Below are 23,131 nucleotides of genomic sequence, written 5' to 3' on the forward strand. Positions count from 1 at the left end.
GGGGGGCCACGCAGTCCCCTCTTTCTTTTAAAAAAAGTAATTGGCACCAGGGAGCGGTGGGTCCTGGGGTCGGGTGGGTCAGTGTGCCCCCCTGTTAATTTTTAACACTAGCCCCAAAGGGTAGTGTTCCCTGCGATCCAGGGGGTTTGCATACCCTCGCTTAATTTTATCAATAGCCTTGGGGAGGTGGTGGTCCTCAGGGGGGTCCACACAGCGCCTTGCTAAATATAAATATAAACCCCAGGGAGGAAATGGTCCTTGGAGGGGGTCCCATGCTTCACGCTCCTTTCTTTTAAATGTCCGCGTGCCCCGGGACCTGGCCCACCAGGGGGTTATAATGTAAACAAGCGCCAGAGACCATGCGTGTTTTTTTGAAAAAATTGGCACAGGTTTGTGGCTTCATCATGTACCCACAGCAAACTTGCTTAAAAAGTGCTTTTTGGCCGTTTTGGGTTCGCAGGGATGCCAGGACCACTGATAGGGGGTATACATACCCTGCCCCATTTTCCTTTCTAAAAATGTTTTTTGTTTGATTCTACTGAAGCCATGTCCCAAGATGTCTGCCAACACTTCCTGTGTGTTGGCAGTCAATCAGATTTCAGTACAGGGACTGTCAGATCCTCGGAGGATACGCATCCCTGTGTATCCAAATTTGGATTTTTTTTTAATTTCTCAAAAACTATTGAACAGATTTACACCAATTCACAAAAAGGTCACTTTCTGAACCAACAGTGACCTTTTTGTCAAATTTGGTGTTATTCCGTTCAGAGGTTTAGGCTGTAGTCGTGTCTAAAATCCCTATAGGAAATTGCATGGGGAAAACGCATTTCGTGACCCCCTTTTTCTTGGTCCCTGCTTGACAGATCACCTCGAAACTTTTGAGGCAGCAGCTGAAGTGAGTGACATGCTAATTTTGAAAATGTAACCAGGATTTGTCATGGGCGCCAAAAGTTCTAAATAACTCTCTGTGTATTCTGCATTGTTTAATCAATACTCCACACACCTAGTAAAGGCTAAGTGCCCAATAGGACCGACTGACTTCCTAACATGTGCTCTTTATGGTCCTCAGATACATTATGGAAGCAGATCTGCAGTGCCCAGATGACTGGGTGCCGGTTTAGGATTGTAAGGCTCATGCTGCCAGATTTGTTAAAGACAGCGCATCCCATGTTCTATGTTTCATCAACCCACTGTGGTTTTATTTTGGGCGTTATTGGGGTATGCAGCAGCATCCACTTGGAGTGATATTTTTGTAGGGCACTACCAATACCAGGGTTCATTGCGCCTGAGTAAGGCGCAATGTGTGCTACTGTGCTACTGTGTGTAGGAGTGTGGTAAGAAGCGTCCTGAGGCGGAAAGCCGGGACTTTTTAAAATAAAACGCTATACTCTGCTAGCGCTTTTTAAAAAACTGTAAAATCCATTTTGTTATTATCGTTTTTAAAAATAATTTGTTGACTGATTTTAAAAGTTGCAAATCACATTGTGTCCCATTTAACCGTGTTTTTAACCGCCGCCGCCTCTCAAGATCTCTGGTGTGCTGGTGGCTAGAAGCGCCCCCTGTTCTCCCCCTCTGCAGCCGAGTAAACGCTGCTGGGGCACCCGCCATCTTAGGTGAGGGCACGAGAAGGGCGAGCAGACGAGTGCTCGGCCCCTCCCACCCTCCCGCCCTCGCCAATACAAAAAGCCTTACTCACACTCCCCCTCTGACTGCTACTGTGTGTAGGAGTGTGGTAAGAAGCGTCCTGAGGCGGAAAGCCGGGACTTTTTAAAACAAAACGCTATACTCTGCTAGCGCTTTTTAAAAAACTGTAAAATCCATTTTGTTATTATCGTTTTTTAAAATAATTTGTTGATTGATTTTAAAAGTTGCAAATCACATTGTGTCCCATTTTACCGTGTTTTTAACCGCCGCCGCCTCTCAAGATCTCTGGTGTGCTGGTGGCTAGAAGCGCCCCCTGTTCTCCCCCTCTGCAGCCGAGTAAACGCTGCTGGGGCACCCGCCATCTTAGGTGAGGGCACGAGAAGGGCGAGCAGACGAGTGCTCGGCCCCTTCCACCCTCCCGCCCTCGCCAATACAAAAAGCCTTACTCACACTCCCCCTCTGACTGCTACTGTGTGTAGGAGTGTGGTAAGAAGCGTCCTGAGGCGGAAAGCCGGGACTTTTTAAAACAAAACGCTATACCCTGCTAGCGCTTTTTAAAAAACTGTAAAATACATTTTGTTATTATCGTTTTTAAAAATAATTTGTTGACTGATTTTAAAAGTTGCAAATCACATTGTGTCCCATTTTACCGTGTTTTTAACCGCCGCCGCCTCTCAAGATCTCTGGTGTGCTGGTGGCTAGAAGCGCCCCCTGTTCTCCCCCTCTGCAGCCGAGTAAACGCTGCTGGGGCACCCGCCATCTTAGGTGAGGGCACGAGAAGGGCGAGCAGATGAGTGCTCGGCCCCTCCCACCCTCCCGCCCTCGCCAATACAAAAAGCCTTACTCACACTCCCCCTCTGACTGCTACTGTGTGTAGGAGTGTGGTAAGAAGGGTCCTGAGGCGGAAAGCCGGGACTTTTTAAAACAAAATGCTATACTCTGCTAGCGCTTTTTAAAAAACTGTAAAATCCATTTTGTTATTATCGTTTTTAAAAATAATTTGTTGACTGATTTTAAAAGTTGCAAATCACATTGTGTCCCATTTTACCGCGTTTTTAACCGCCGCCGCCTCTCAAGATCTCTGGTGTGCTGGTGGCTAGAAGCGCCCCCTGTTCTCCCCCTCTGCAGCCGAGTAAACGCTGCTGGGGCACCCGCCATCTTAGGTGAGGGCACGAGAAGGGCGAGCAGACAAGTGCTCGGCCCCTCCCACCCTCCCGCCCTTGCCAATACAAAAAGTCTTACTCACACTCCCCCTCTGACTGCTACTGTGTGTAGGAGTGTGGTAAGAAGCGTCCTGAGGTGGAAAGCCGGGACTTTTTAAAACAAAACGCTATACTCTGCTAGCGCTTTTTAAAAAACTGTAAAATCCATTTTGTTATTATCGTTTTTAAAAATAATTTGTTAACTGATTTTAAAAGTTGCAAATCACATTGTGTCCCATTTTACCGTGTTTTTAACCGCCGCCGCCTCTCAAGATCTCTGGTGTGCTGGTGGCTAGAAGCGCCCCCTGTTCTCCCCCTCTGCAGCCGAGTAAACGCTGCTGGGGCACCCGCCATCTTAGGTGAGGGCACGAGAAGGGCGAGCAGACGAGTGCTCGGCCCCTCCCAGCCTCCCGCCCTCGCCAATACAAAAAGCCTTACTCACACTCCCCCTCTGACTGCTACTGTGTGTAGGAGTGTGGTAAGAAGCGTCCTGAGGCGGAAAGCCGGGACTTTTTAAAACAAAATGCTATACTCTGCTAGCCCTTTTTAAAAAACTGTAAAATCCATTTTATTATCGTTTTTAAAAATAATTTGTTGACTGATTTTAAAAGTTGCAAATCACATTGTGTCCCATTTTACCGCGTTTTTAACCGCCGCCGCCTCTCAAGATCTCTGGTGTGCTGGTGGCTAGAAGCGCCCCCTGTTCTCCCCCTCTGCAGCCGAGTAAACGCTGCTGAGGCACCCGCCATCTTAGGTGAGGGCACGAGAAGGGCGAGCAGACGAGTGCTCGGCCCCTCCCACCCTCCCGCCCTTGCCAATACAAAAAGTCTTACTCACACTCCCCCTCTGACTGCTACTGTGTGTAGGAGTGTGGTAAGAAGCGTCCTGAGGCAGAAAGCCGGGACTTTTTAAAACAAAACGCTATACTCTGCTAGCGCTTTTTAAAAAACTGTAAAATCCATTTTGTTATTATCGTTTTTAAAAATAATTTGTTAACTGATTTTAAAAGTTGCAAATCACATTGTGTCCCATTTTACCGTGTTTTTAACCGCCGCCGCCTCTCAAGATCTCTGGTGTGCTGGTGGCTAGAAGCACCCCCTGTTCTCCCCCTCTGCAGCCGAGTAAACGCTGCTGGGGCACCCGCCATCTTAGGTGAGGGCACGAGAAGGGCGAGCAGACGAGTGCTCGGCCCCTCCCAGCCTCCCGCCCTCGCCAATACAAAAAGCCTTACTCACACTCCCCCTCTGACTGCTACTGTTTGTAGGAGTGTGGTAAGAAGCGTCCTGAGGCGGAAAGCCGGTACTTTTTAAAACAAAACGCTATACTCTGCTAGCGCTTTTTAAAAAACTGTAAAATCCATTTTGTTATTATCGTTTTTTAAAATAATTTGTTGACTGATTTTAAAAGTTGCAAATCACATTGTGTCCCATTTTACTGTGTTTTTAACCTCCGCCGCCTCTCAAGATCTCTGGTGTGCTGGTGGCTAGAAGCGCCCCCTGTTCTCCCCCTCTGCAGCCGAGTAAACGCTGATGGGGCACCCGCCATCTTAGGTGAGGGCACGAGAAGGGCGAGCAGACGAGTGCTCGGCCCCTCCCACCCTCCCGCCCTCGCCAATACAAAATGGAGCCACCACCCCGGAGGCGCAGCGGACGGGCGCAGCGGGCGCGCCGTCAGCGCGCCGAAGGCGCGCCAAAGGCAAGCCCGTTTGCGACCGTCCGCGACAGTCCGGGGCCCGGGGCCACAACCCCTGTCCCTCCCACCAGCCATCCACAAACACTGATGAAAGGCATCACTACATACTCAGGCAGCGAATTAAGGAAATTCAACACTACAGGCACATCGCACCATGCTTCATATGCACAACTGGGACCCTTGAACACCATGGGACCAGTTAGTTGTCGGAATTGCCACTGGCTGAGTAACCCCTGGCACTGTCCTACTAACCTCACTACCCCCGACCTGGTCTTAAGATGCATCCTGCTAAACGTAAGGTCCCTCCCCAAACATGCCATCGAAATTTGGGACATTCTCGAAAATGACCAACCAGACCTAGCCTTCATCACAGAAACATGGCTGGACAACCACAGTACCCCGGACATCGCTACGGCCCTCCCCGACAACTATAAAATACTCAACCTGAATAGGGAGAAAAAGAAGGGGGGTGGGGTAGCTTTATTGTTTAAAGACTCCCTCACTTGCAGACAGGAGGTAATCACTCAAACCAGCAGCCATGAAGCTATGGCATTTTCAGTATCCACTAACACCACCATTTTATTCGGTGGCGCCATCATCTATAATCCTCCTGGCTGCACCTCTGACTTCAACGCTCAACTCCTATCACAAGCTTTGCTAATTTGCCTTCAGAACAAAAACATACTGCTCATAGGGGACTTTAATATCCACTATGACGACAGTAACAACCCCCTTACCAGACAACTAACCGAGAATATGGAGATCCTGCAGCTGTCCCAGAGAATCAATCAGCCAACGCACAGGGCTGGACACACCCTTGACCTGCTGTTCTCCAATATTTACTCCATCTCTATTTCTGCGATAAAACCATTATTGTGGACAGACCACTCTTTGGTCGAGTTTAATTTTCACCTACCTGCCAAAAACCCTAGGTCCTCCCACCAAGCAGCAACCCATAGGAGAAGTTATGCCAACTTCAAGGCTGAAACCTTTCGGCAACACTTTGTCCACCCCTCTAGAGGAAAGTTAGGTGTTGACGAAGCAACTGACAGACTTCAGAGCCACATCGCGTCGGCTCTGGAGCACTGCTCACAGCTCCGCCGCGAGGCCAACCCCAGGCGCACCATGTCCGAAAACTGGTACAGGCAAGAACTGAAGTCACAAAAAAGGAAATGCACAATGCTCGAACACAAATGGAGGTTAACAAAAACTCAGGAGACGAGGGCTGTCTACAAGAAAGAACTGTCACAATACACTAAAGCTATCAGGAAGGCAAAAAAAGATTACTTTTCCAGCAGAATTTTAGAGAATAAAATCTCCTCCAAAGAGCTTTTTAAAATTGTAAAAGAGCTCTGCAGTCCTTCCAGTCTCTCATCTAATCTGACTCCCTCTCAAACAGGTTGCGACAAAATGAATAACTTCTTTTGCGAAAAAATAGACAAGATCTATTCATCCTTTTCTAGCCCCAAAACAAGCAGCCCGGTGGATCACGAGCCATCCACCCCCCAAGCCTGCTGCACTAGCTTTGGCCCATACTCCGAAGAGGAAGTAGGCAATGCAATGCTCGAAATCAAATCTGGTTCCCCCCTGGACCCCTGCCCTCATCATTTTTTCCGGCAGCTCATCCCCTTGATCTGCCCCGCAGTGACTCAGGTACTAAATCACTCGCTAGATGCTGCAGAGTTCCCATCCAGTTGGAAGAATGCCACAGTCACTCCCCTTCTAAAAAAAGCTGGCTTAGATATCAACAATCCGGCCAACTACAGACCCATATCCCAACTTCCCTACCTGTCGAAAGTCCTAGAGAAACTGGTCAACAGGCAACTGGCCAGCTTTCTCGAAGCAAACAATCTGCTGGACATCACACAAACGGGTTTTAGGGCCAACAACAGCACGGAAACAACTCTCCTAGCCGTGCTGGATCACATCAGAATGCACGTAGATCAGGGGAAGACAGTTGCCCTAATACTGTTGGATCTCTCGGCGGCTTTCGACACCGTCCCTCACCATCTGCTTCTGGAAACCCTAGCATCTAAGGGCATTAGGGACAAAGCACTGGGTTGGCTGCGGTCCTTCCTATCGGATAGATCACAATCAGTGCGTATGAGCAAGTTCTCATCCCCATGCCGGAACATCAAATACGGGGTCCCACAGGGGGCCTCTCTAAGCCCAACTCTGTTTAATGTTTTTGTGTCATCCTTGGCGGGAATAGGCAGAAAGTGGGGTTTGGAAATATGTTCTTATGCCGACGACACTCAACTCACTGTCATCCTGGATGAAAAAAACAACCCTAAAGACAGGCTACTAAACTGTCTTTCAGAATTGGCTGAATGGATGCACCAGCATTGCCTAAAACTCAATGCAGACAAATCAGAGATACTTCTGTTCGGAAGTCACACTCAGCTGTGGAACAACAGCTGGTGGCCAGAAGCCCTGGGCACTCCGCCGGCCCCGACACAAACAGCTAGGAACCTTGGGATATCCCTAGACACATCCCTATCCATGAAGACTCATGTAGCTGCCATATGCGGAAAAGGCTTCGCAATACTAAAAATGCTTAAGAGAGTCTTCCCCTGGATTCCAATGGAGTGTAGAAAGATCCTGGTCCAGTCTCTTCTGATGAGTAGGCTGGACTACGGAAACTCCCTGTTCGTAGGCATGGCAGAGTATCTCTTCACCAGACTCCAAATGTTGCAGAACACAGCGGCCAAGGTCATTTGTATGAAAAGGAAATATGACTCAGCCAAGAGCTGTCTGCATGATCTCCATTGGTTACCAATGAAGCAAAGAGCAACTTTTAAAATGATGTGTATTACTCATAGAGCGCTGCACAAAACTGGTCCCCTCATCCTTAGAAATAGGATTCAGTTCTACGCCCCCACCAGGAACCTCCGCTCTCAATTCTTGGCTCGTGCAAAAACCTGTCGGGTAGAGAGAGCCAGGATGGGCGAGCGTGCCTTCTCCCACATCGCTGCTACCAAATGGAACGAACTACCTACAGCCCTCCGACTTACAGAATGCCACCTGGCATTTAGGAAACAGCTAAAATCTTTCCTATTCCCCCATTAGAATAAACCTAACTGGATTCATACCTACGCCACATGCACATTAGCAATCATAGCGCCGTGATATCCTACCCTGGATGATTTTTAGCGCTTTACAAGTAATTAAATTAAATTATTAAATTAAAGTAAGACATGTGATACGCCCACTAGGGAGGGACTTCAAATAAAGGTGAATTGGTGCCCCACACAGCTGCTGCCGTGTTCTTTGTCTTTGGGCTCGGGAACAAGAACGTCAGTTCGAAACGCGTAGAGCCGCAAGATTTACGATGGACATTTGAAATTGTCTGCACTGTCATCCCCAGCATCAGAGGGAAACCTTGTCTGTGGCCGTTCTTACTGGGGCAACCTTTTTGTGATGGATATTTAGTGGTCGGCCCTGTTGCGAGGACAGCCCGCCTCCGGAGGCGGCTCTGCTGTGCTCGGATGGCTGGGTGCCGGTTCAGGATTGTAAGGCTCATGCTGCAGGATTTGTTAAAGACAGCGCATCCCATGTTCTATGTTTTGTGTTGATCTGTCAAGCAACAACTTAGAAACAAGCATTGGCATAGCCAATAGATCTAGCTTTTGGGACCTTATAAGTATTTAGTTATGCAGCACAATATCCTTGGTGCAACAACATCAACTGTTGCATGGCTAAACAGTTATAAGTCCCCAAAGGCGAGACCTATTGCCCATGCCAATGCTTGTTTTATTTATTGTTCAACTATGGGGTGTCTCCTGTATCCCACCTCCCTTGCCAAAGCCAGAGGCTCAAGGAATTTTCTCTTTGCCCCTTTATGGCCACTTCATTTTTATTTTTCAAGATACAGGGACCGAGTGCCTGCATCCTGTAATGAAGCGGTACAAAAGGGGGTGGTGATGGACGGAGCCTCTGAACCAATCAAACACTCACATCCAGTCAACAGATCTGGGTTTAATCCATCACAATTCTTTAGCCCACTCTGCCACCCCAGTTCAGACTTGGCCATATGCAAATCAGTCCAGCCCGAACTGCCAAGCCATGCCTTCCCTTGATCGGAAACAAGCTTCCTAGGACCAGTTTCTGGCATTTCAGCCATCTTCAGCCACTGGGGTGAATGTATGACATTGTTCTGCATTCTGTCCATCAACTGTTGCTTTTTCATGTATCCTGTAGTGGCACCCACAACATTTTTCTTCACATTGAGTCCAGCCAATCCGAGAACTTCGGGTCCATGAACTCGGCTTTGCGTTTGCAGGTACGAATGGATGATTGCAAAAAAGAACCATGTTTTATGAGATTTGGATATTGCTTAGAAACTGGGACTACAAATGGTTTAAAAATCCAGGTTTGTGGACCATTTGCTGCTTAACAGTTCTAGATATCTTTAACTTGATTGACAGATCAAATAAATTAGAGGCATTCCAGAGATGCTTTTGCAATGCTAAATTATTTTATAATATTGACCAGATCTGGAGAGACAATTTTCATATGGGATTCAAAATGGGAAAGGCCAACTTTTGTTTTGTGTCATCTCTTTATTTGCCCATCTCACCCCGCCCCCTTTAGGTAGTTCTGCATGAAACTTGACATGCTGTACCTAAAGTTGTTAGGAAAACATAAAACAGCTTTTCAATATAAAGTTACACCTAACCATGAGTAGAAAGGCGCTATTTCTGCCTTTGTCACAAGTATATGTGTGTGTGTGTATAAGTACACACACATATATAAAGTGGTCTGAAATCTCTGCAACAACTACATTAACTTATTGAGCTACACCAGTGGTTACTTTACCGATCATGTAAAAAATAGGTAGCAACACACCCCTCAGTTTTCCTACCCCTGTCTTCGGCGGACAGCGTTTGCATGCATTCAACTTACAGTTGTAACCAGCTCCAGATTCATATTCAGATGTTACTTCTATCTGCCTTCCTCTCCACATGCATAGGTGCTTCCATCTTTGAAATACAAATGCAGAAGCAAGTAGAATGAAACATTGTATTCAACAACTTATGTTGTCTGAAGCTGGGTGCAAATTAGTACTCCCCTTGACATAGTCAAATGTAAGACGACACACTGATCATATAAAGAGCATTCTGTGGTCTTTTGTTCACCAAAGAAAATGTACGTTTTTAATTTAAAAATAAGAACTCTTCTGTCCTTAAACTTCAGACATCCCAGATGTGATCTTTGCTTCCCTTTGCCACATTAAAAATTAATTTTCCAACAGTGCGGATCATACACAGAAATAAAAACAGACCAGCTTTTTCCCACAAGCAATGAACGCCATTAACCAGTTAAATGCCGAAACACCACAATGCGGCTAATGCTGCCACCAGCAGAGCCTGTAAAGGGCTCACGGTGAGCAGAAACAGCCGAAAACGTTTCTTACTTGCTCGCAGAGCCATGTTTTTGCTTGTCTGAAGCAGTTTGTCCGAGGTTTCCTAGAGGTCTTCGTATACGTTGTCCGCAGGCTGTGTAGCTTAGAGGTAATCCGAGATAGGATAAACATAGTAATTCGTGCGGCTCATGCTTCCTTTCCCAAGATCTCCGGAGCTCTCCTCGGACACCAACTTGCTCTCATGTGCTTGCTCCCAGAGACACGCAGAGTTCCGCCCCGGTCGGGATCAAAGTTGGTCTCAAAGGGGCACACAAAGCAACAAAACCACGAGCAGCGATTCTGTGGAAGGGGGGACCTTCAAGCAGCGCACGCGCAACCTCACATAAAGCTCCTCGTGATGGGTTAACAAGCCCGGGAGTGGTGCGCAGGCTTCACTTTTCAAGCACTGCACGCATGCTTGTGGTGCACCGCTGCTCGCCCCGCAATGTGGATGCCACCGCAAGCCGATGGCTAAAGGCCCTCGCAGAACATCGCATGCGAGTTGCCTAGGCAAGACCTAAAAAGGCGGTGGGGTCCCAAAAAGTTGATTTCCCTTTTTAATTCCCATGGGAAAGTTTGCTCTGTCATATAGAAATGATGGCTGAACAAAATTACACACGAATTGCAGAAGGTTAGAACTTTACTCAGAAGGTTTGCTTTTCATTCTTTGATGTAAATCAGTTCAGTAGTTTTTGGAGAAATTATTGTATAAATAGGTGCTTGAAGTGGGCAGGCAGGGATTAACCACAATAAAAATATAATGATATCGGGACCATTGGTGTCCAGATATGCTTGAGTTGGCCAATTTAATGGGCACTACTTAATCCTGATTGACTGTCCACAACATAAACAATATGCAATTACAAGGTTCAGGGACGGTTGTATGATACCACACAACCTGAACCACGAATGTGTCTTAACCATGCATGCCTTTACCATGGTATTTCATGGTAAAGGCATGAATGGTAAAGGGGAGGGCATGGCTAAGGTCAAAACTCTGATCCCCCATCGTAAGCTACAAACCCCCTACCTGCCCCCCTGCCCTGAGGTCCAAATACCTGACCTCTTCCCAACCCTCATGCTGTCGCTAACCCTTAACATAAACTACCCCCTCCCATCCCTGCACTGTCCCTTATCCTTAATATACACTACCCTACCCTCTCCCACCCCGCACTGTCCCTAAATATACCCCAACCCCTTCCACTGCCTTATGCCTGAATCTCTAACCCATATTTTAAAAAACTACCTGACCCCCACCCCAGCACTAAAAAACTACCCCACCAGCCCCTCAGCTTTAAAAACTACCCTGACTACCCATTCCCCTCCCATGAGCCCTAAAACTCTGTCCCTTAACATACACTACCGTGACCCCCGCCCAAACCCCACCCCCACACTGACACTAACCCTTAATATACACTACCCCCTCCTATACCCTGCGCTGTCTCTAAAGCTACCCCAACCCCATCCACTTCCCTCAGGACTAATACCCTAACCAATAATTAAAAAAGCTACCCGACCCCCCCGCCCTGAAAACGACCCATGACCCCCACAGGCCTGAAAACAACCCTGACTGCCCAGCCCTGACAACGACCCCATGACCCACCCAAACTTGAAACCGGCCCGACTCCCCAGCCCTGAATACGATCCCCAGCCCCACTTACCTCACTTCGTCCTCTCTTCCTGGTGTCTTCCAACTTCCTCCAAGATGTAGCCAGCAGCTAGACTGCGCAGTGCCTTAACCAGGCATTTGCGTGGTTAAGGCAAGCGTGGTAGCGCTTGCATAGTCGGAACATAGTCGGAACACGCATGGCTCTGCCTGCATTGTGTCGACTGTTTCCCTTCAGGGACATGGTTTCTGCATCCTGTAGGTACATTTAGGAGAATTATATGGGGCAGGGTGAGCACACCATGACCCACAGAGACTGGGGGGAGCCCAAAGTCCCCCACCTTCATTGGCTGACCAATGAAGAGAGAACATATTGTGACAGCAATTTTATGACTCTATTCTAATGTGTCTGTTTTTCAGGGTCACAAAAAGGAACCCTTGGGAAGTATGATAATAAATGTTTTGCCACAATATAAATTGTGTGTTAGGGTAACATAATGTACTTCTATCTCCAGCAGCAGTCTGTCAGTTAACACCCTAGAGATCACCAGCAGCTTCACCACAGAGTTCTAAAGAACCAGAGAGCTAACACGTTGTATTCAAGGCAATATGAGGCACTCCTGGACACCATTTTGATAGAATAGGAGCTTTTCAATTAAAAGCCTTTCCCGAGGAGCAGACAGAATCAAATTATCATCGAGATGATAGTGCGGGTATGGACCCAGTGGATATAAATTAACGGATACTATCAATCATGGCATGTGTGATGTAATATGTGAGGTCAAAAGCAGGGAATGGTGGGGAAGCAAGTTATAGGTTGCTCTGTAAACTGTAACTGGTAAATTTCAATTATGTTTAAGCATTAGTTTTTACCTTGTTATGTTTCCAAACCGTATTGTAGAAGAGAACTGATACTTTTTCTTGTCACTGCGTTGTTTGTTCACATTTGTGTTGGTTTCATGTTTTTTTCCAGTGTGGACTACTGTTTTGTATAAACTTTTGTTGAAATTGTTTGAAATATTTTAGAATATATTTTACTACATCATTTATGTTATGCATACTTTTTTTGTTATGTTTGCAGATGCTGTTCCATGGCTCTTGTATATATTATTGTATGCCCTTCACCACAGGCCACAAAGCAGGCTTTAAAGCAGTGTCTGCAGTATATACCGAAATGTTATATGTTGTCATCATTTTTTCACTCCTCTTTTTCCAGCACTTTTCCTGGAGCTGTTGGTTCTCTTTCTACCACTTGCTTCTTCTGCGTCTATAATGTGATATGCTATTTGGATGCATAGCCCTCAGATGATTCCACATTCTAGTGTTTCCCATTGAATACTGCCCACTCTTCCGTCTAGCAGCACCTTCTGGCACAAAATGAAGATAACCTTCTACACGCTTATCTTTTCCCCAGATGGAAGTTCAAAGAATTGCCATACCTATGATTCCTTTGCTGGCCTTGCTTATTGTTGTGTTTGGGAGAACATTGATATCATCACCTTCAGATGGCGTACATTGTTTAGGGCAGGTGGATGATGCACTTGGTGTTTGCTGGTCCCCTGTTTTTTCTAAGTTCATGATGGCTTTGGATTGCATTTCTTGCAAACTTTCTCTGTAAAACACAAATCCAGTAATTACCTCTCATAAGGTACTGTGGTACTCCAGCAGGACCCATAGAACTAATGAGAAGATCAAATATGATCTTGTCTTGGTTTACTTCCAGTTCTGGGTCCCCTGGGAGTAACGCTGAACCTGGAACTTCTAAAACAGTTGTGCTCACTACGAAGGGATAGTTTTATGTAAACATTGAGCCTAGAAGGTTCCTCACAGGCTGGTGCCTTGAAGGTGTTAGTGGATTTTCTGCATTTTTAGGTGTTACAGTATAGTAGTACATGGAAATGGTAAAACGGTACCTGTGTCAGACAGAGGAACGCCATTGCTCTCATATTAGGGAGTGGCAGTGTACACTAGTCACACACTATGCAGGTCTTCTGCCTTTTCTTTTCTTTTTGGAACATTTTTTGGGATTCACAGTAAAAATGGCATCATCGATTGAAGAACAGGAACATCTCTCTGGCGATGAAGCCAAATGCAGCACCTACCAATCCATCCTCTGGGAGTTTTTCAGCATTACTATAGGTGACAAAAAGTCTCTGCAAAAATCATCACATGCAGCCTATGTGACAATAAATTTCCAGAGGTATCTAAGAAGAAATTGGGTTGCTCCAGCACCTCTAGTCATGGTACACCAGACAGCCAAAGGCTGCGAAGAGGCAGGAGGATGACGGAGTCTCAGAATCGCATTCCCTAAACCACCCTGCCAGCCTGGCGACATTGTTCCTGCACAAGCTGTGGCTGCCCTTCAACAGGACAGAAGTTGATTCTATGAGTGCATTGTGATCCTCTGCATGGATTGCAGAAAACTAGTTTCAGCAGGAGAGCAAAGTAGCCCTAGCCAGGGACCAGCTCTTGACTGCACACGAACAGGTGTGCAAGAGTAAGATTTTTCTGGGTTTTCTTTCTTCATCAAATCCAAGTTTAAAGCCTATTTTTTACATTTATAATTAAAGCCCCAAAATAATTTAGAAAAAGTAAAGTGCACTTTAATGAAAATTCTTGTGAGAAGCACCTTTCAAGGTGAAAAATTATAAAAAGGATTAATGTTGTTTGTCATTTCTGTCTATTAAAACTTCCTTATAGACTGCATAAGCAGGCTACAGCGACCATTAAAGGCCTACTCTATTGTTATTGTACAAAGCTAAAGGAAAACACCTATAACAAAAGACTGGGACTCAAATAACTACAATAGCGTTTTACAGCGAATTACAAAGGCATAAAACATTCTGCTGTATGTGTGTAGAATGCCCTTATACACCATTACAGCCCGCCGTACCGTGCTACTTTCTATTTAAAGATAACTCCAGAGTAATCAGCCAAGGCCTAAAGTGAGAACTTATAATACGGGAGTGGGCCTTTGATAACAGCAAAAGGTATTTGGCTGTGCACAGGTTGGGTTTAGGCCTCTTCCCAACCAGCAGTAGACGGTCAACTCCCCCTTGCTCACAGGATTCGCCCATGCACATTGTGCAGTTGGCAGCAGTCCATATGGGTTGGACTGTACGTCAGGTCCTGCAAACAACCCAAATGGACTGCAAAACCCATGCTGCAGACAGGCTTTGTTCATTAGCAGCGTAGGTCTGGGCACATGACCAGGCGTGTGACCAAGCCCTGCATTCCAGTCCCCGGAGGTGGTCATGTCCCCCTGCCTTAAGCCATGCACTGTGTGGGGTTGACCATAGGGCCCAGCCTGACTCTGAAACCAACACCCCGCAGGCGGGCAAAGCACTGCTGAGCACGTCCTATAGCTATGTAAGGTGTAAAGATAGGGATGGACACAGACCTGGTCTGTGGCGAGGCCCTGCCACCAACCATCCCACAGATAGCCAAAGTCCCAAGGGGAGCCCTTCACCAACAGACCCCACCCCAAAATGTTTACCATTTATGTATTTAATGTTTTGCCTAACCGAGACCAAGCATCACCTTCCTGATACTGCAGCACCATGTAAGCCTCACACAGTGAAGCTTGCATTGTGCTGCAGCAGTGCTCCCATGGAGGAACCTCAGTAGCTCATGCGATTGTTCCTCTAGGTCCCCCCCACAAGTTCCAGGAGGTCAGGGTATGCCTACCCTGGCCCCTTATGTATGTTATTTAATTAACTTCTTGACATGGGGACCGAGTCTCCATGTCCTGTAATGGTGGCTGCAACTTCTCGAGGTTAGTAGAAGCCAATCAGATGTCTCAGTCCAGCAGGACTGATATTGGTCCCAAACCCCATAACAAAAAGCATGCTTTCTGACTATAGTTCTGTCTGCCAAATCTGGTGTTACTCGGTTCAGCAATTTTTCCTACATTCCTTCTAACATTTCCTATGGGAATTACAATGGCAAAATATTTTTTTGACCCTTCACCACCCGTTTGAAGGATCTCCCCCAAACATTTCTGGAATGAGCTGAGGTGGATGATTTTTTTGGGGGGGAAAGTTTGTGAAGCTTCCTCAAACGCTACTTTGCAAAATATATATTTAATGATGTGGTAACGTTTTTTTCCTGTACTGTGCTAGGATTATCTAAAGCAGTCAAGCAGACACTATTGTAGCATTATACCTCTTTATGAGGATATTCAGGTTCTGTGAATTGCAAATTGGATGTAAATTCATTGCATCCAAGTGTTGGATTATAGCAGACTATGCAATATTCTTCCAATTATGTGAATGAAGAGTTCTCTTTTGCCACATTGTGTGGCGTTTAAAGTAAATGTGCGTTAATCTCCATAAATATGCAAAATAGCCAGGCCAGGAAATTTGTACAAAATGTGTGGTCCTAAGGTAGTTTGGTGAACTAAATACCAAGTCCAAAGAATGGCCTGTCACTTGAGTTAGTGCTTTAATTTCGATTTATCTTTAAACATTAAGGCGTCGATTAGAATGTAGGGCGAATCGCCACCGCTCGCATGGTGGTTACGATGCTCCCTATATTCACTCCCGCCCGCCACCCATTTCCCCCCCGCCATATTAGAATGGCAGGGGGGACCCCGGCAGACAGAAAGACCGTATGCGAGTTTTCCACCGGTCGACCAGTCGACCGGGCGGAAAAAAGGCTATACATGGTGGCGGTGTCTGCTAGACACCGCCATCCATATTATCATGGGCAGCGGTGTATGGCTTTCCATGGCGGAGACCCCGCCATGGAAAGCCATGCGGAGTCTGCTTTCGGGGGCCCATTGCGGGCCCCCAGGGTATTGTGGGGTGTACATGGGGGCTATTTATGGTACCCCCTACATTGTCAAGGACAAGGTGGCAGGCACCGCGCGGTGCCTGTCACTGTGTGCATTGTCCTTGTGCTTGACAATGCACACAGTGCATTCCCAGCCTTGTGACAGGGAATAGAGGATGCCAACGCCATGGTGGCATCCTAATCGCCAGTGCGGGACCGCCGCACCACTGGTGGCCGGTCCCAGCACCGCTAGGGTGGCGGGCGGACGGAAGTCCGCCCGACATCCTAATCAGGCCCTAAGTGTAGACAAACCTTCATAAGTGTTGCTGCCTTGACTGAATTTCTCCCAAATTTGAATGTCTCCTAAAACCAACAAATTCTCATGAGGGAATATTAGCATATAGAACAAGGTCGACTAGCCAGGCGCATGTTCCTACTAAGGCGATAAAGTAAAATGTTGCTCAACATCTTTTTGTTATGATTGCTTTGGTTTGACAATTCCATGTTTTCTTTTAAAGCATCTTGCTACATTGGGAGAAGGGTTTAAGATGTACTGGAAGAGAGTCACGGTAACCAATAACAGCCTCACAACTAGAGGAGCAGTCACAGTGCAAAGTAAAAATCTTCTGAAAGATAAAAAGTGGTTGATGGTTCTCATTATATATCAAGCATTTAATGGCAATTATTTTGTTCATGGCAAATTTTACATTACAAAGACTTTTACCAGACTGGGCCAGCGATCAGCTTAGTAGATTTAGCATTATAGAAATTAGATTTAACTCTTTTGATAACTTTGGGATGATCCAGATTTTCATCACTTATACAGGCCCCTCCTCAAAGCACTCTGCCTGTATTGAAAACCTCTCCAGTACCGTTCTCAACAGCTCCTTCCTCTCTCTTACATTTCCCAACAGACTCTGCTAACAGCCTACCATCCAAATGCATGGACCGAAAGACAAAATGGGACCTCTCCGGATGCAAACGCGGTCATGTCTTCTACCTGGGATTTTAGGTGAATGGCACAGATGACCGATAGAGGTTTCCATCCACTGGTACATATTTTTGGGGTGTAGGTTAGGGGTATATGTGTCTATAGCTACACAAATAGTCTCCCTCATGACCAGAATAATTATGCAATGGAATTAATCCAGGAGAACACTGTGAGCACCTAAACCAATGTGTTAACCCAATCAACAAGAATAATTACAACAAATCTAATTTCTTTTATCAACTACATTTTCATACATATACAAATCTATACAAATTTTTCAACAGAATTAACTCACAAATCAGCACAAACAAATCATATATTTAATCAAGTCAAAGAAACCCGGGAAGAGACACACAGCAGCATCACAACAACTCATTCATACTCAACTCACACAAATCCAGACAACTTTCACATACTTAACATATCTGGGGAACACAATTACGAGATGACAAAGTAATTGGGATGACCAAAGACAAAAACTGCACAATGGCAGAATGTTCTCAAGGCAGTGGTCGACGCGTTTTGGTGGCTACAAGCTGAAATGCCACCCTTATCAGGACCTGCTAGATATAATGCCCAAATCAAGGCCACTCCTCCCGGGAAGGGAAAATTACACACCTAAAAGGTCAAACAAATAATGAGAGTAAGGAACACACAAGCTCACAGTTAAAACAACCAACAAGTCCATATACTTGATAATTGGAAAACAATATTCATATGCTTTGACGTTGTATACTTGTGAGATCACGAACCGTGTGCATAGAAGATACCAACACCAACCGGATAGCCCCTACCTACTCAGGGCCATCATAGTGTTAACACAGACAACACCCAGTGAGTGCAGACAAACTATCACCAGAAGCATGCCCTGCATGTGCTTATAAAAAGGATACTCAGATTCCAATTCGGACAATTTACAGAAACATGCCACAATATTGATGTAAATATACTTACTCGAAGAATAAATACAGGAACCTTCTTTATTAGTACTTATACTTGTGTCTAAAAATAGAATCCGGATATGCAAAGCACTCCTCAACCAGGTGCTGACACCACTCTCAGCGTCTATGTGTCTATAGCTCACATAGCTGATAGAATTTGTTCTTCCATGACCGTGTTTTCCTTCCACTCACCCCTTTAAATTGGTTGTCAGGAATTTGTTGTCGTCAATAGGTTTGGGAGGAATGGTAGTTGTAGGATAACAAAGCATTGTTCACAATGCAGGCATGGTAGTAAAGGGCCAATTGGGGATGAATAGCAAAAAGATCTGGACAAAGAGAGAGGGGACCAATAGGGTGAATGTGGCAAAGCCTTCATCCTTCAGTAGACATACTAGCTGGGTGATTTGTATGCACTTGAGCTTGTAAGCATTGCTAGAAAAATAGGTCCAGGACAGTGAAAGGTGGACTGACTGTTAACCCAGGAAACAGAACATGTACTTGGTTATAAATTGTCCATAGCTTCTTTCAAAAGACCAAACAAGAAACAATAACATGCTGACTGCTTGAGCACTGAAAACGTTATTACATACCATTATAACAATTGATATTATTGGCAAAATAAAAAACAACGTGGACAGTGCCATAGCAACTCTTTGCACAGCAGCATATACAGAAAATGTACATAAATGATAAATGTCATGTTCTAATTGAAAGCTATTTTTGGCACTTGAGAAAGTAATTATTTGAAAAGCGATCTAGTCATACATATTCAAATTGATGCAAAATAAGTGGAACGGAGACCTAGGGGCAATTCTGCTCATTACCATGCCAGCACACGAAAATACCACGATGTGGGAACCCCCACGGTAGAGCTAGAATGTAGTGGCCTCTAACTTCCTCTTCTAATAATAATAATAATCTGGCATTCAAATACGTGGAGATAGTTCTAGGATGGGAATTTGCCGAATTCAGCATCTCCTAGGCGAGAAAAATACATCTTGCCCTTCACTGCTCTCCGACTAGAAAAAAAACATATGAGCCCGGAATACTGAGGATAAACTTATCCATCAGATAAGGTTTCCAGTGTGAGCCGGCCAATAACAGAGAGATCAGTGCCAAGCGATCTGTCAGTTGTGGCGCAAGCAGCAATTCGATAGTAACAGATGAATGCAGCACTTCTCCCGGGCCTCGCGGGCAGGGCGGCGTGCGTGCGTGCGCCGGGCCCCGGGCTGCCTCGTGCAGGGGCTGCACGTACAGGAAACTACTGATGCATTGCAGATAGAATGCAGATGCTCCTGCTGATCTGGCATCCGCCCAGGCCTGCCGGAGACAGACAGAATAACGATCTAGTAGTATAAGGCCCGATGGCTACATTCCCCTTGTGGTTCATAGAGTTACCTGTTAATGTACCAACAAAAACAAGTGGGACAGAGATGTGATGCAGGACGAAGAAATATAGGTAACAGCCCTTCTGGCTTCACCAGTGAGATGGCGCGTGTGGTATCTAGAAAATTAAAGCATCATAATACGAGTCCTGCATTTAGGTCGGGTACGAATCGGTTTATTCCAGTACATAGTAATATATATTTTTTTATGAACCACAAAAACTCGAGGGTAGGAAGTGTGAGGGACGCAGAGGATTTATCCTCTCTGATTTTAGAGTGATCATGGCACTGGGGTAAGGGTGGGGAGGACTAGGGTAACAAAATAATTTTCCTGCTCATCTCCATGGTTCGCAGGGCCATTATCACGTGAAAGCTGCACTGATAAAGGCCTTCCTTTTTACATGCTGACCTGTCACCACCCACCGAGCACCTTCAAAGCATCCTATTTATTATAGCTGTTTGCAGCCTGCACCTGTGAGTGTAAAGAGCGGGGGTTTTCTCCAAGGAGCCCAACGCTACTGAGGAGGTCCAGGATTTCCATGTGCCACCAGCTGCCTGGCTTGCCCACGAACATCTATCTCCTCAGCCCCTTCTCAGCACTACCCCACCTGTGACTTTAAGAAGCCAAGAAAGCCTTTACCCTGGTGCTGCTTGTCCAGAGAAGCAGATGGAGGCCATGAGTCTGGAACAAGAAATGGGGTGGGGGGTTTATGAATAACTCAAGCCTCACTTTATTGAAAAGAGCCTTGCAAAAAGGGAACGACAGGCATCAGGCCGATTGTAATAGGGATTAGAAAATTGGAATGTTGGAAGCTCCATTGAAAACAATGGAGTGCTCCGGGCTTATAATGGCTGGTAAAAGCCCGGAGCTCCACCTTTCCAATGCTTCTTTGTGGCTGTGAACAAGGGCTTCAGGGAGCCTGAGGGTATTTCAATCCCCTCGCGCTCCCTGAAGCCTTTGTCTTATTTGTGTGAACATTTTGCCCTCTAGTGGCAGAATGTTCTAATAGACTTATAGCCCTTCATAGCAGGGCTATACCGGCTATTAAAGTCCTGCTGCATTGTTAAAGTCCCTCGCCTTCGGCTTCGGCCTTTAACGCTGCAGCGGGCCTTTAATAGCCGGTATAGCCCGCTACGGCGGGCTATAAGGCTATTATCAGGCATTAGATGCCTGCAGTGCAATGACGTAAGCATGTCTCTGACAAGAAGGGACAGCTATTTAAGCGCTCCCTGCTAACATCTATTGTTGACCAGAAGGGCGGTTATATGAAAGCCCAAGCATATCTTTACTATGCAGCCATTACTAAGCAATGCCTTTACCAGCTATTTCCTTTGCTACGAAATTTGTTACTGCGCATACACCTTTACCATGCATTCCTTTACAATACAAGGTACGCATATACACTCTTTGAGCGTTCAAATTTACACATATCCTGCTGCTCGAGACGCCGCGTACTCGGCGCAACAGCCATCTAATAGTCTGCTGCCGTTAGGTCTGAAAAATCAGCGGGCAATCAGCACGATAGGCACAACAGCCATTTTATCTTATTTTGGTCCTCGGAAAGTAAGGTGACATCGCGTGTGGAGTCCTTAATTGAGCCAGACTGGCGATTCCTTCTTTTGTTGAAAACAATTAATAACAGTTCTATCGCCCTAACAAAGTTCTTGTCTAGGAGAAGGAAATTATTTGGCTGCCTGGTGCTTTGTCTCAAATAAAAGGAATAATAAAGAAACCTGAATATTTTTAATACTGGATGGACATTTAAATTTTTTTTTTTTTTGTATATTTGGTTTTGGTGGTGCAACCTACAGTTGGTAAAAACATATACATAGATGTATAGTACCCACAGGAGCAAGTGCTCTGATTGGTTCCCAGCTACCAGAGGAAAATGTTGCCTGAAGACATTTTCAAGACTCGTTGACTTTTTCCACTGTCCGGAACTTTAAAAAAAAACATAATACAAGGAGGCCGGCTAGGAATACTCCCTAGGCCCCGTGAAGGAAATCAGAGGTAGCCACCACTGGAGCCAAAATAAAAAAAATCACATTTTGCAGTGAAGGGATCGTTTTATTTTTAAATGTGTGGGGATAGTGGCACCAGTAGCCCTTCTACCCAGCCCATTTAAGGCGCAACGACCCCATCCCCAGGGTCTGGGGATATCTAAGGGGAGGTGGCGCGTAGCTCTGAAGCTGTTTTATGCCCGAAGACCCTGTCTATTTCTTAAGGAGAGATGAGCGAGTGAATCTATACTATGGAACTGAATTCTTTAGGAGAGTGGGCATGCAGCCTTACTCCCTGAGCCGTTGCCAGCACCAGGGGCCCAGTCCCCCAAGGCCCAAACTAATCCCACATTTTAATCTAAAGGCAGGGAAATCTGTTTGCTCCCATTTAATAGAAACATTTTCAAATCTCCTGCTGAATGGAGCAAACACCAAGGGCCCGCCATCCTCTGTAGCAGTGGGCAGGGGACCGCCTAACAAGCAGTTGGTGGTCTGACGGCCCAATTACGGTATGACCGTTATGGTGGCAATCAGAACGTGCTTCTTTACACTGTGGCTAGGAAAAGGGCCACAGCACAAGCTGCAATGTTAAGGAGAACTTAGTGCACATTCATGCACCTTGTGCTATGCACCATGTGGTGCATGGCACACGGTTCATGAATGTGAGTATGGGAACTACATGTGCCCCCAGGGCCAATTTCCAGTGGCCCACGAGGGGAAAGATTCTGTTTGGAGCCCCAAAAGTGCCTTTATGTCTGAAAGAGACATTGTAATCCCGACGGCGGCGTCTACCTCTTCACCTCCGCCATTTAACCCCTTCGCTGCCGGGTGTAATTCCCCCGCTGTGCTGGGGGGCGGGCACCATGCCCCCATGCTCATGAGGCACGACGCTCCGGTGCTCATGACGAGCTGAGCTCATCACAGCTGCACCCGTTCCTGTGGAACGCTCAGCACAGCAGGGGAATTATCCCCGCGTGTGAGCGTTCCACGGCTCATGACGAGCTGAGGTTGTCATGAGCACCGGAGCACCGTGCCTCATGACGAGCTCAGTTCGTCATGAGCATCGAAGTTGTTAAGGGATACGATTCCGACCGCCACCCCAATGGGATAGTAGATCCTGTCGGAGGAGGGATTGTTCTAACCGTCATAATGCGGCCATCCGACCGAAGAGCTGTCTGTGGGTGGGACCGGCACTGATGGCCTTTTGGTGGGTTCCCACTGACATCCTAATTAGGCCCTTTGCTTGTTCCCAGCTAACATAAGCTTTACAAATGCAGTAATGCAGCCTGGGTGGAGAACATTCATGCGCACTTAGGAGGTTGACACCACTCCTCCCCCTACACTACCTAGCCCGCACCACAAAATTTCCCCAGCGCAGAAAAATAAAATAATAATAACATTGTGTTATTATCTTTTAATTTTTACTTTTTTTGATGTGCTGAAAGGCAGTGGAGCAACGCTCCGCCACCTGAGCAGAGGAGCCCCCTTGGCA

Source organism: Lissotriton helveticus, chromosome 11 (assembly GCF_964261635.1).
Source record: "Lissotriton helveticus chromosome 11, aLisHel1.1, whole genome shotgun sequence".
In the NCBI taxonomy this organism is placed as follows: domain Eukaryota; kingdom Metazoa; phylum Chordata; class Amphibia; order Caudata; family Salamandridae; genus Lissotriton; species Lissotriton helveticus.